The following is a 13,799-nucleotide window of genomic DNA, read 5'->3' as shown; positions in this document are numbered from 1 at the left end:
GACATCTCCCTTCACCCGCTTTCCTGTTATCTGCCCCCCAGGGCGGGGATTATATGTAGATCCTTGTGATTGGTTCCCCCTTCTTGTTTTCAGAATTGAAACATATTGTCATTGTTGGAACCCAATGTTTAGGAAGCACTAGAATTTTTTTTTTCATGAACTGAATTCCTTTCTTCAAGTTGTTCAAGCATTCTCACGATCCTTTTTCCAATCACTTCACCACCATTAACATAAACTCAATGCCCTTTGAAGAGCCCTGGCGGCGTGGTGGGCTACACGCTGGGCTGCTCCAATGGAGAGAGAGGAGGTTTGCTGCTCATTAGTCTTGGAAACCCACAGGGATAGTCCTACCGACTCGATGGCAGTGAGATGAAATCCAACGTCCCCTAAGCAAAAATTCCCTCTTTCCGTCTCTCTCCCACCCATCGTAACCACTGATCACGCTGCTTTCTCTAGCTTTGCTTATTTCATACAAGTGAGACTACATGACACTTGTCTCCTTGGGCCGGGTGTTTCTCGCCCAACATAATGTTTTCAAGGTCCATCAGGACTTCATTTTACTTTACAGCTGAATAATATTCCAGTGTGTACATATACCACAGTTTGCTTCTCCATTCATCTGTTGAGGGAAACAAGGCCGTCTGCGGGTGTAAGATACATCTTTCTGACATGCTGCATGAGAGTCAGCACCACATATGAGGTGGCAGCCCTTTGAGAACAAAGAGGACACATAGTTTTGGGGGCAAACAGAAACGAGAGTGTCATTCCAGTTGGCCACATTTCTCTCCTTAAGGTAACCCAGGTCCTCACAGACATCCTAATGATGCCGTTTAGCTCCTAAGGAGTGGCAGGCAGGGCCCTGGGGAGAAGAGAGAGCAGCACTAAGAACAAGGGTTTAGAGACCAGGTCAGAAGGTGACAAAAGAAGGAAGAGTCACAGCATCAAACATGCCCAACACAGCTTGCATTTTCAAGGTGGAAAGAGCAGTCAATGGAGCAGTGCTCAACACTGAGGAGGAAGTGCATGTGCATAAGCATGTAAATTCACCCTAGTGCCCTGCTGAGTTAGGTAACCCTTGCCTAAATGAATTCATTCTTTGACTAATATTTATGAAGTGCCTAAGGTGGCACGGAGTCCTGGATGTGTAATAGTTAAGTACTCCTCAGCTAACTGAAAGGTTAGTATTTCGAACCCATCAGCTGCTCTGTGAGAGAAAGATGTGGCAGCCTGCTTCCATAAAGAATGTACAAATGCGCTTTACACAATTGATGTATGTATGGATTGTGATAAGCGCTGTATGAGCCCCAAACAAAATGATTTAAAAAAAAGATGTTGTCCTGGAACAAAAAACAACAACAAAAAAATTGCTTGATTTTCAAATGTGAGCCATATTGGGCCAATCTGAAAACAACATAGAAAAAAAAAAAAAGATCGGCAGTCTTGCAAACCCTATGGGGTAGTTCTACGCTTTCCTGTAGGCTCACTCTAACACAAACCCCAACGCATTGCTATCAAGTCAATGCCGACTCAGAGTGACCCTGCAGGACGGAGTAGAACTGCCCCTGAGGGTTACCGAGTAGAAAGCCCCGCTGGTGGTTTTGAACTGCTGACCTTGTAGATAGCAGCCCAGTAAGTAACCATGATGCTACCAGGGCTCCTCGTAGGGTCACTAGAAGTCGAACTGACCCAATAGTAAGGAGTTTGGTTTTTGATAAAGTGGTGCAAATGGTAAAGCACTTGGCTATTAACCAAAGGTTGGTGATTAGAATCGACCTAGAGGTGCCTTGGAAGAAAAGGCCTAGTGATCTCCTTGAAAACTCTGTGGAGCAGTCCGCACATGGAGTCACCACTGTGAGTCAGAATGGACAACACTTGGCTTGAGTTTCTGGTACCATGTGCACAAATCCATCCAAGATATTGCTTTCCTCCTCTTGACCCCATCTGCAAACATGGAGTGGTTTCTCATCCTTTGATGTTGATAAATTTGCTGCAGTCTTTGAGGAGAACCCTGGCATGGGGGCCCACTAGGAACGCACACTGGTCTGGACAAAGCGCTCAGTCTCTAAGTGCAGTCTTCCACCTGATTGGTGCAGATGGGGGTCACATGGTCTCTCGTTCTCTCATGAATGACTCCCCATTCTCTCAGGGGTATTGAGGTATAAAGAGAAGCCCAAGGGGGTCTTCCTGACTTCTTCCTTTCAAATGCTTTTTTCTTTTGGAAATGTATTTCTTAAGACTGGGTTTGTTTCCCACTAAGCAAAAAATGGAAAAAGCCACAAACACAACTACCCACTTGCCCCCTACACACACACACACACACACACACACATACACAACCAAACCAACACATTCTGATGCCAGTGGTCCCAGATAAAATGGTCCAACACTTAAGTAAACTTGCTCCAGAGAGGCTCCCTTTAGAAGTTGAAATAATGATTCCACCACGATCACATTCTTTTCTCAGTCTAAAGGCAGCCTTGTCTTCAACAGACTTTTGCTCTTGTCAAGTCAGACCTTCTGACTCCTGGCAACCCCGTGCACCACAGAAAGAACCTGTGCACGGTCCTGTGCCAGACTCCTGACCAGTCGCCAGTGGGGCAGTTGAGATCCCTAGAGTTTGCATTGGTCGATGTAAAAAATTAGATCACCAAGTCTTTCTTCTTACTCCTTCTTAGTCTGGAAGTTCTGCCAAGATGCAATGGCTGGGAATTACATCCAGGTTTCTTGCATGCAGGGAGCCCTGGCGGCCTATTGGCTAAGTGCTCAGCTACAAACCCTACGAGCTGGGGTTCAACCTTACTAATTCCCGATGGGGGTGAGAATTCTACCACTGAACTAACAATGCCCTTTGCTAACGCTTGTCACCCATTGACTCTGTGGCCGAACTGACTCATATTGACCATACAGGACAGAATAGAACTGCCCCAGAGTTTCTAAGGCTGCTAGATCTTTCTCCCCTGGATTGGCTAGTGGGTTCAAACTCATTAGCAGTTGCATGCTTCATCCACGGTGCCACCAGGGCTTCTTTCTCCCATAGAGCACTGCTGGTTTTGCACTGCTGACCTTGTGGTTAGCAGCCCAATGAGCATCCGCTACACCACCAGGCCTCACAGCCTAGGCCTATCTGACCTGAATGAACACCTTCCCTGAATGTAGTTCCTAGATTAGGCCAAGGAAACAATCCTCTTGTTCCCTTAAAAAAAAATCAACCTTGTATATTGTACTAGATTGGGACTTACATTCCAGATCATTATGTATGGTTCAAAAACCTAATATAACTTATCAAAACTCCAAATAGCTTGCCCCATCCCCCCCTTTTTGTGTCTTCTTCCTCTTATAGGGTAGTACCCTCCCGTTCACCTGAGTTAACACCTGCTTCTCTTTCCTCCTTACCTTTCCGATCCGTGGGAACTAGCCACATCTGTGTCTTTTGGGATGAAAGAGCTTTATCTTGGTTTTTTTCTTTTATAACCAGGGTCTGATACAGTATTTGTCCCACGATTGGGGTTGGAACCTAAGTTTAAGACTCAGTTCTCACCTAGGGCAGTCAACCACTGATTTCCTCCCGCCCAGCAAATATCTTTCAATCACCTCTTCCCCGTTACTGCTCAAAACCCAACCCAAACCAAACCAACCCAAAGCAAACCAAATCACATCATACCACACCAAACCACCCCCACCCCAAACTCACTACCATCAAGTCGATGCCAACTCATCGCAATCCTATAAAACAGGGTAAAACTGCCCCTGCGAGTTTCCGAGACGGAACTCGGTACCGGAGTAGAAAGCCCCATTTTTCTCCCGCGTATCGGCTGGTGATTTCGAACCGCCGAGCAACACGGAACCACGATACCACATGATCGACCCAAATACAGTCATAGAAAATCTAAAGTCCCTGAGAAACACTTGTCCCCCAACCCAACCAGCCATTTTAAACACCCCCCTCCCTCGGCCCAAGCCCGCGCTCCGAGTCACACCACACCAGATCAGGCTTGGAGAGTTGAGTAGAGCTGCTGCGTTTGCGGGGTTGACTTGGTACACGTTTCTACACTTCAACCGGGCAGTCTCGGCTCCCTCTCGTTCTCTTCCAGTTATGCGACCGCGTGGCACGCGGAGAGCAACAAATGGAGAAGTGTACGCAGGAGTCAACACACCTCTGGGCGGAGATAAAACATGAACGCAAAGCCAGTGGTGAGAGGGGCGGAGCTGGGCTCAGAAGGTAGTTGAGTGGGTGGGGTGGGGTGGAAGGCGGGCCTTGCTAATCTCTCCCTCCTTCCCGGGTGATGGAAAAGATTAATGCAGACGCCACTGTTAACTGGAAAGGTGGCAGCTCAAGCCTGTCTAAAGACCCTCAAAAGAAAGGCCTGGCGATTGACTTGATTGAGAACTGTTTCTGCTTTCTTGTCCTTGTTATTAGCCCCTCACCTGCCCCCCTCCCCACAAGCTCCCCTGCCGTGCCCCCGGAAACCATTAATCCAGTTACTATTTTTAGACATACCTCCCCTGGATTTCACAGATAGGAAAACACACACAACAAAACTAAAAGAATAACAAAGTAAAATAGCGAAAAAACTCAATCGAAAAGAACGTAGAGAATATTAAAAGCTAGAATACCTTTTAAATGGGTCAAAAAAGAGATCGAATGATAAGGTGTTACATTTTAACCCCGCTGCATCTTTCATAATCCACTTCCTAATGCCATCTGCATGGACAGCAAGGCTGTTTGCATCCTTGCTTGGAGATCTCTTCCTAAATATCAGCCATAAAAAAACACCGTGGCGCCCATTTTTCCTTTACGCACACACAGTCACCAGGAGTCGAAGTGGATTCCACAGCAAATGGTTTGTTGTTGTTTTTAAACATCTAGATCAGGGCAGCCCTTTGGACATTGCTCCGTTTTGCTGCATACAGGTCATCACAAGTGGACAAGCTTGCTTCCTTGGTTGTCTGCAATTCCCAGGTAAAGAAAGGAGTGTCTCGGTGTGAGTGTGTGTGTATGTGTGTGTGCATTGGGCAGGGGTTAGAAGTCATTTGCAACAAAGCGCGAATTCATCATATCTGCTGGCCTTTCCAACACCTACCCAAGATACTCTGGCTGAGTGGGATCCTGGACAGGGGAAGGAGAGGGTGGGCTCTGGTCTCTGGGAGCAAAGGAAAGAGAAGGCTGAGTGGCCAGAGAAGGAAAAGGGATGGGGCTGAGGGGGTTAAACCGAAGGTCTTTTTATCCAGAGCAGAGGCCGTGAACGGCATCCTATCTAAAATCTCCAGAACAGGGTGTGCATAGAAGGGAGGGAGCATGGGTAGGAGAAAAAAAGGAAGACATGCAGTGACATGGTGGGTGGGGTGGGAGGGGTGGGGGGACCTCTCACCTTGGACTACTGTCCAGCTTCTTTCAAAGACGTCAGCGCTGTTAGAAAGCAGGTCTCAGGGTTTGCATGAACCACAGCCCCATTGTGACTCGATTGCAAATGATCCCTGTGACATTCCAGAAGCATCTCAGCTTAGATGCTTGCGGATAGGCCAGCAGGACTCAGTCCTGGGTACATACCGTCCTGAACTGAGCTAGAGAGTCTGGTCAAACGGAGAGCTGCTAGTGACACCTGCATGCAAACTGTCCGGAGCACAGTAGCTTTCTGTTTTTCTCAATGTGGCGAACGCATATACATTCCAAGGAGCTCCTTCACCAGACTTTTCTTCCTCCCCCACCCTCCGCCTTTTTTTTTTTAAAGACTTCCCCAATAAATCGTTGCAAAACTCATCTCAGTGAATTGTATGTGTAGAAGCTTTGAGATTGGTGTGTGTTCCACTGGGTACATTCTCAACACCACCATCTCTCTCTCACACACACCCCCTCCCCCAATAAAGTGGGTTCTTCGGAAATCATTTATATTAAGTTAAAAAAAAGGAAAAGGAAAAGACATGTTTCCTGCTGGGAGCAGAAACCCTATTTCTCTCCATCTTAAACAAGAATGAGACGAGGCATTGGTTTCAACGAACAGTTTTTCTAAACTCGGGTTGAGGAGACCCTAACTGCGGTCCTCATTGGTTTGGGGATGGCAATGAGGGATTTTGAGAAGTGGACCGCACACCCCCTGGAAAGGAGACAGGCTTGCTGCCTCCCTGTCTCCTCAGATGCTGGATGTCAGAACTGCACATGAACTCTTTGCTTGGGGGACCCGGGGAGTGGAATGAGGTAAACATTTCCACATCTGGTTTTGGAACGGTTTTGTGAAAAGATCTGGCTCCATAGGCTCCTGGAAGCTTTGGGGATGGACAGTTATTTATTTAAAAAATTCAGTATGCTCCTGACAGCCTAGTTATCATTTGTATACTGTTTTCCCAGAATCTTGTTGTCAAAACAAAAGGAAGTTGAGGGGGAAAAGGAAACTCCCTGAGCCGGGTGCAATTAGCTCAGGGAAATCGAGCTGTCAGGGCTGTGATTTGCAGCCTTGCTCAGGCTCTTGCAGCTGATATGCAGGGGGAAAAACAACACAACGCTCTGCGAGAGCGCGCGCACAGACACAGACACACACACACACACACACACACACACACACACAGAATCTGGGTTGGAATAAAGTTTCTTTTAGGAAGCCAGCGTTGCAAAAAGAATCTGAACACTCGGTGAACTCTCGGATCTGGAAAATTCAAGGGAGGCCTTTGCCCTGCTCCCCACCTCCAGGCTGGGGTCCTTTCTACTCGCAGGCTCCTTTGAAAGGCATTAGTTGTTGGCACACTGCTCTTGAAGAAAGTCAGGGTCGTGATTATACTAATGATGTCCAGGGTACATTAAGGTGAGGTCAAAAATGAAATCGTTGTTTGGGGAGAAGTTCTGGGGATTCTACAGCTCTGTTGATGGGCTCCATTTTTCTAAGTTCCCAAAGCCAAGTGTTCAAGGAACCGCACCCGATTCACCAGTCAGTGTGGAGGAAGAATTATGATCTGCTAATGCTCAACAATGTCCATTTTCTCAACAGAAGGAAACACATGGACGGAGCCCTAGCAAAGACTCCATTTAAATGAAATGATAAAAGCAAGCCGTCCTGAGTAACTAACGCCCCCCCCACTCCCCCCGCAGTATTCTAAAAGTAATTGTAGAAATATTGGAAGCCATGGGAAAGACAAAAGGAAAAAAAACGTTCCCTGATTCCTCAAATAATCATTGTTAATTTTTTCATTTAGACGCTTGTAGATATTTTTTAGGCTGGGGGTGGGAACCATATACATATATATGACTCAAAGTCACTTCGTGGGGGGAAAAAAGTCAAGGCTTTCTGAAAGCTGTTTTTAATTTTTGACATTGAATTTGAAAGCAATCAAAGCATTATTTTTGTTTGGGCCATCTGGTTTTGTTCTTATAATCTGTTAAGCTATCATGCATAGTTGAAATGTCATGGTTCATCTCATACACAAATAAAGGTTGTGAAAGAAATCCGAATCCCGGCTCCTTGGGAGAGAGCCATTCTCATTTGGGTCACAGATTTGGTTGTTAAAAGGTGCGAGACGCGATGTGGAATTAACCCATCGTGCAGATACATTGATGAGTGGACCTACCTAGTTCAGAACAAACCCAGAACTTGAGCATGCTCATGCAATTGTAGCTAGTGGAATCATGAGCACGCCTTCCCTTCCGTGCAGAGAAACTGAGCTCGGCCAGTGTTTAAAGTAGAACAAAGAGGTGTATTTCATCATTTCCATAAAATGTAAGGAGAATCCCAGACGCACGCCCTTAAGTCAGTTTATGCTTTAATTTAATAAATTATTTGAGTTTGACTTCTCCGAAAAATGACACCCTTGGCCGCAAAGCCTGGGAGACCCTTCCCATTTGAAAAGACAAGGTAAGTTGTGTGTGTGTATGTGTGTGTGTGTATGTACATGCGCGTGTGCACACAAGCCTAGCTCACAGCAGCCCCAGCCACATTTTTAACTCATTAGTAGTCTCTGGAGTGCTGCGCTAACCCAATACAAGCCTCTAAGGCAGGGATGATCTCAGGGTATTGGCCACAGAAGGTGGTGGTGAATCAGATGCTGATATACCTGTGTCAGAATTGGAGGGAGCTCTAGAAGACTGTCCCAAATGGCCAGGCCTACTCTTTTCTCCCTCTCAAAACGGGGATATGGTACAGATTTTCTTACAGCGAAGTGCACGTTCATGGTCCCAATGTAAGGATGGCTTCCACCCAAATTAAGGCACAGTTGACTTTATAGGCTGTTGGGTGGATTTTTTTAAAATGGACTTGACCAGTATGTATCTTCCACAAAACCAGATCTACCCTGTGCCTATCTGCCCAGAATGTGGCTACTTGGTGTGGTGATGGTGGTGGTGGTGGTGGTGGTGGTGGTGTGTGTGTGTGTGTGTATACACACCTTGATTGAGGCCATTCACTGTCCCATGGCTCCCCAGGGCTAAAGAAGGTTGAGAAAGGGTTCCTTTGCTAGGAAGATTGTTGGTCCTTGTGATCAATTGCGGTCAAATTCATTTTGATTCATAGCAATACTAAGGGTTGAAGAGTAGAACTACTCCAGGAGGTTTCTATGGCTGTGACCCTTCAAAAGTCGATTGCCAGACCTTTCTTCCAAGGTACTAATGGGCAGATTTGGCCCTCCACCCATCAGTACCATTGAGAAGTTGCTGGGGAGCCACAGTTTAAGAACCAGGTATGCACATTGGAGCAGGAAAAGATGACATGCTCTGTGGCCAGGGCATATGACACAGAGAGAGACAGCGACATAGACATCGAGAGAGAAAGAAGTTGCTTCCTGCTGTTGCCCCAATCCCACCTATTTTACCTCATTCCTTAATCCTTGGATCATAAATTTCTTAAGAACTGTGTCTTGTCTATTCCAATACCTGGCAAGTGCTCCGTACATCTTTGTTGAATCAAAGACTGAAGGAATGAATGTATGATCACCAGAAATCCCTACTGGCCCCCAGTAACTCCTTGTCCAACTCCTGAGGGCTTGAGCCTGGTCCCTGGTGAGCCCCTCCCCTGCTTATTGCCCAAACTTCCCGTTAAGGCCTGTGGCAGTAGTAGTCTTTCTCTGTAGAGTGTAGGGCCCTTGTCAAGGGTCCCAACAAGCCCAGATGTCCACTTGCCTGCCTGAGGTTGTCTGATGCCAAGGCACTTTATCTGTCCATTCTGGTGCTACCTCCAATGGTGCCAGCACGCACGCCTAGCACCCCTCCTTTTGTCGAGCATTTCAACTCAAAAGCAGTATCTGAATGCCTGGCTTCTGCTACGAAGTTTCACAGACTAGTCTCACTCTGGTTTCAGGGAAGCACAACCAGTCAACCTCTAGAGCAGCGGTTCTCAAGCTGTGGGTCGCGACCCCTTGGGGGGTGTTGAACGAACCTTTCACAGGGGTCACCCAATTCATAACAGTAGCAAAATGACAGTGATGAAGTAGCAATGAAAATAATTTTATGATTGGGGGGATCATCACAACATGAGGAATGGTATGAAAGGGTCGCGGCATCAGGAAGGTGGAGAACCACTGCTCTAGAGAGAAAAGAAGCCGTAACTCTCCCCTGCTCTGCCCTTCACATGGGAGATGAGCTCCAGGCTTCAGCAGACCAGGTGCCAGCAGCTGCGTGGTACAGGATGCCTCAGCTTCGTGGGGGCACTGAGGAGATCTGGGTGTCTAGTGGGGGCTGGTTAGAGTCTTCAGAGCCCCCAAGAAAGGGTGTATACCGACACCTGGTGTTGCCCATGGATTCCCAGGGCAGAACCACAGGCTAGGTTGCTACTGCTCAACCTCAGAGCAAATCTACCCCGCCCCTCCCAGCTTGTCCCCAAATGTTATAAGTTCACGGGGATCAGGAGCCAGGTGGCTAAGTTGGTCAGGGGCGCTCTGCTCTGCCCACCTGACTAAGAGATCTAGGCCAATATCGGTGAGGTTTTGTTGATCCCCAACACATCCAGCCCCGCCCCTGAACCCGAAGAACTTTGCTGTTGAAACCTGGTTCCACATATGATACCCTATCTCACTGGTGAATATTTCTATCAATCCCCTCACCTGTACCCTTCACATGACAAATATATGACTTTGCATGTGCTAGCTCTTTATCCTAGCAAAGTCAAGACACTTCACTGGGACAGAGAACTGGATTGGTGTTTTCTTCAACGACCATCTTTGGCCACATAGAATGTGTACCCAGGAGTCCTGGTGGTGTCGTGCACTAGGAGTTGAGCTGCTCACCTCCAGGGCAGCAGTTTGAACCCAACAGTCGCTCTTTGGGAGAAAGATGAGGCTTTCTGCTGCTCTACAGTGTTACCGTTTTGGAAACCCACAGGGGCAGTTGTTGCCCAACTGAGAGGGCTGCTATGAATCAGAATCCACTCGATGGCCCTGAGTAATGTGCACACCCACAGGATGTGCATAGCAGGCATAGACAATACATACAGGAAGGGCAATTAAAAAAGAAAAAGAAAAATGAAGAGACCCCCAAACCTGCATGAGGCATGTTATCTGGGTAACAATATGGAAATATTTGGTTGAAAATATGAGGGTGCTTCAGAATGTTCATGGGAAAATTCCATTTTCCCAAGAACTTTTGGAAGCCCCCTTGTACATAATAAGTTGGCCTTATATCTGTTCATTATTTGTGTATATATAAAGACTAAAAATAAATAACATACAAATAATGTTAAACATGAATATTACAGGTTTTCCTAGTACATCTTATGAATATATAATAATATATGATATATGAAGCACCATAATAATATATGAAGCACCCTTTTGCCATAGTGGGTTATGCATTGGGCTTCTAATCACAAGGTCAGCAGTTTGAAACCATCAGTCACTCTGTGGGAAAAAGATGAGGCTTTCTGTTCCTGCAAAGCAGTGGTTCTCCACCTTCCTAATGCCGCGATCCTTGCATACAGTTCCTCATGGGGTGGTGATGCCCCAACATAAAATGATTTTCGTTGCTACTTCATCACTGTCATTTTGCTATTGCTATGAATCGGGCGACCCCTGTGAAAGGGTCATTCGACCCCCAGATTGAGAACCGCTGCTGTAAAGAGTGGCCTTCCTCCAATGACGGAGATGGTCCGGGGCTGCCGGGCAGCATGTTGCCCACACTACGCACAGGACGGTCATGAGGCGGGGGCTGACCTGACAGCAGCTACTAGCAACAGCAAGTGTCACCTGTGTAGAGGAAGGGAGAGTGGTGCAGTGGCTTTCCCTTTGTGCTGCTGCTTCAAGATCCCCAGAGACTTCTGCTTTGGAGCCTCGGGGTGCTTAGGAGAATTGGTTCTCAAGCTCAGCTCAGACAGAACCTTCAGCAGAGGACAGTGAAGGGTAGGGACAAAGCCGTTGAGGAAGACAAGTTAGGAGGACAGAGTCTTACGTCACAGGCGGGAGAGGGCAGACCCGCTCAGACAGCAGCGGGGTTTTTACTGCTTGCTTTCTCCGGCCTCGTTCTTTTTTCAGGTTGTTGTTTGTTTGAATTCTTCCTCCATGGGAGGAGCAAGGACACAGGGCATCTGTCCACCCATTAGACTAGGCCTGGGGTCAGCAAACCGCGGCTCGAGAGCTATACTCGGCTCTTGCAGTAGGCGCGTGGGGCTCTGACGTCAACATGAAAAAGAAAAGAGTTTCCTTTTCAGATCATGCTGATTTCATTTCTTTGTAAAAGTGTATTTATGGCTCTTGGATAATTTTCCAATTGCTGTGAGTGACAGGATTGGCTTTTCCGTCTCCAAGGTTCGCTGAGTGAAGGCCGAGGTTGCCCTGGAAGGAGGGCAGGGCATGCATTTTATCATGCCATTTCAGGGGTTCCCCCGGTACCCCTGGAGAGTTAGCAGCCAGTTGCTGTTGAGTTAGTTGACTCATGCTCACAATGAGTCCAATTGCACCCCATCGAGTTTCCTATGGACGGTGATTCGGTAAGAGCTTGCTAAGTCTTTCTTCTGAGGGGCCACTGAGAAGACTGGAGCCTCCGGCCTTGGCCTTTCGTTGAGCGGGGAGCATGCTGACCCTTTATACCACTCCCAAACTGAAAAACCCCAACCCACTGCCATTGAGGTGCTTCCCAACTTCCAGCAACCCTATGCAGGGTTTCCGAGACTAAATCTTGATGAGCGCGGACAGCCTCATCTTTCTCCCTTGGAGTGGCTGGTGGGTTTGAACGGCAGACCTGGCAATTAATTAGCAGCCCAATGCCTAATCCACAGTTCCACTAGGGCTCCTTTTTACACTCCCCAGAGACTCCCTGATCTGACAGTTGTTTGAGTAGTGAGCCCATTTTACAGAACAGCTGTCTGGCAAGAGACAGCTGGGAAGTGGCCTAGGGAGGACAGGCAGCATCGGCCATGTTCGTGAAGTTTCCACAGTTCCTCTGCTGGGGTCTGCCAACCCAGGAAAGGCCCTGGAAACACAGGGCGTAAAGGGGGGGCCCTGGGTTCTTTATGGGGATCAGAATATGGGATGAAGAGGGCAGGGGGAAGTTAATAGCTTTTCAAGCAGGGGAAGCAGAAAGAGCTAGAAAAAGGCAATAAACGGGAGACAGACATGTAGAAGCACTTAGAGTAGATTCTAGATCAGTGTTTATATTTTATCACTCCTTATATTTTAGACTTCTTGAGAGCGAGCAGTCAGTCCGCATTTCAATGTAAACACATTTATGTCCTGAAGGGTGTCCTGAGAACATAATGAAGCTCAGGGTACCCTATACATCCAGGCTTTCCCGATGTATGGCTTTTGAACCAAGTCGCCAAATACGGTACCCCCAAACCACAAAGAGTGATCTGCCAGCTCACCCAAGCAATCTTTCAGAATGAGAAGAGGGCACCACATATACGCCAAGGTTCACCTTCTGGATGGGAATGGGCGGACAAGATCACATGCCTCACTCCAACAACGAGGACTGGGCTCGTGTCTCTTTCTGATGTCACCGAGCAAGTGGGGCTTCATTTGCCAAGCTTGGGTGTTTCTGAAGTTCCAGACTGGCCAGAGGTGACTTTCCACTAAGGCCACGCTCAAAACAACCCATGCCCTGACTTAAGTAGGATTTTCAGCACCATGTTCATGTTTCCTTAACAAAAACAACAATCGCAAAAGCCCACTGCTGCTCACCAGCAGTTTGTGGTGAGAACCCACCTGGAACAGACCTAGTCACCTGGTCGGTCCCCTGCTCCTGTTAAGATGACCACCTAGAAAACTCTATGGGGCAGTTGTGCTCTATCACATAGGGTCACTATGAGTTGAAAACCCATCCCACGGCAGTGACAACCAAAATAACAATGAGAGGCTGAAGATCAGGAGAGTTGAGGTGGTCTTTCTTTGTTCCTGGTCAAAGCCGCTGGAGAAAGGCTCCGAGTGTATTCCCCCCAGTCATACCATCTGGTGGGCTTGCCGGTACGTTAGGAAGAATCCTATATTGTTTTGAGTCATCAACTAAGTGGCTCATAACAAGAGCTGAACAACTGTGGTGCCCACCTGTTAGAAATCAAGACTGGGCTATTCAGGCCAGCCGGGCTGAGCCACTGGGAGGGCTTGAACAGTTTGCTGGGCAGGCAGACTTCCCCTAAACCTGGGGATTAGCATGTTCACAAGGGGGACACTGACCAGAGCAGGTGCTCATTCTATGGGTTATCCAGACTCATTTTTTCCTGACTGTCCACAAGGCCACACTGAAATCGAATAAGCCCTCCAGGGGCAGGGGGAGTCCCAAAGGAAAGAAACCCTCCCGTTCTTGGCTTTCTTGGAAAACGGAAAGAGAAGGATGTGGCTCAAGTTGGCGGCTTCCGGGGATTATTTGGTGATGGTGCAATGGCAGCGGGTGGGGGGTG

At 47.6% G+C, this 13,799-nt stretch overlaps 1 protein-coding gene across 2 annotated transcripts in view; it reads right to left on the bottom strand.

The window, feature by feature from the left end:
• PLAC1 (placenta enriched 1) overlaps positions 1-13,799 on the bottom strand; it is a 47,814-nt gene that overhangs the window by 1,256 nt on the left and 32,759 nt on the right. Inside the window, exon 1 of one of the 2 annotated variants that reach the window (XM_004715386.2) lies at positions 3,983-4,089. The exons of the other annotated variant lie outside the window; for it this stretch is intronic. The gene's annotated coding sequence lies outside the window, so the exon portion shown is untranslated. Of the gene's footprint in view, positions 1-3,982; positions 4,090-13,799 lie in introns of those variants that run through there. 2 annotated transcript variants of the gene reach the window in all.

The sequence above is a fragment of the Echinops telfairi genome, unplaced genomic scaffold (genome assembly GCF_000313985.2).
Source record: "Echinops telfairi isolate 266 unplaced genomic scaffold, ASM31398v2 ScPeMD7_20;HRSCAF=75, whole genome shotgun sequence".
NCBI lineage: Eukaryota > Metazoa > Chordata > Mammalia > Afrosoricida > Tenrecidae > Echinops > Echinops telfairi.
This window is presented reverse-complemented; position numbering and strand designations above follow the sequence as displayed.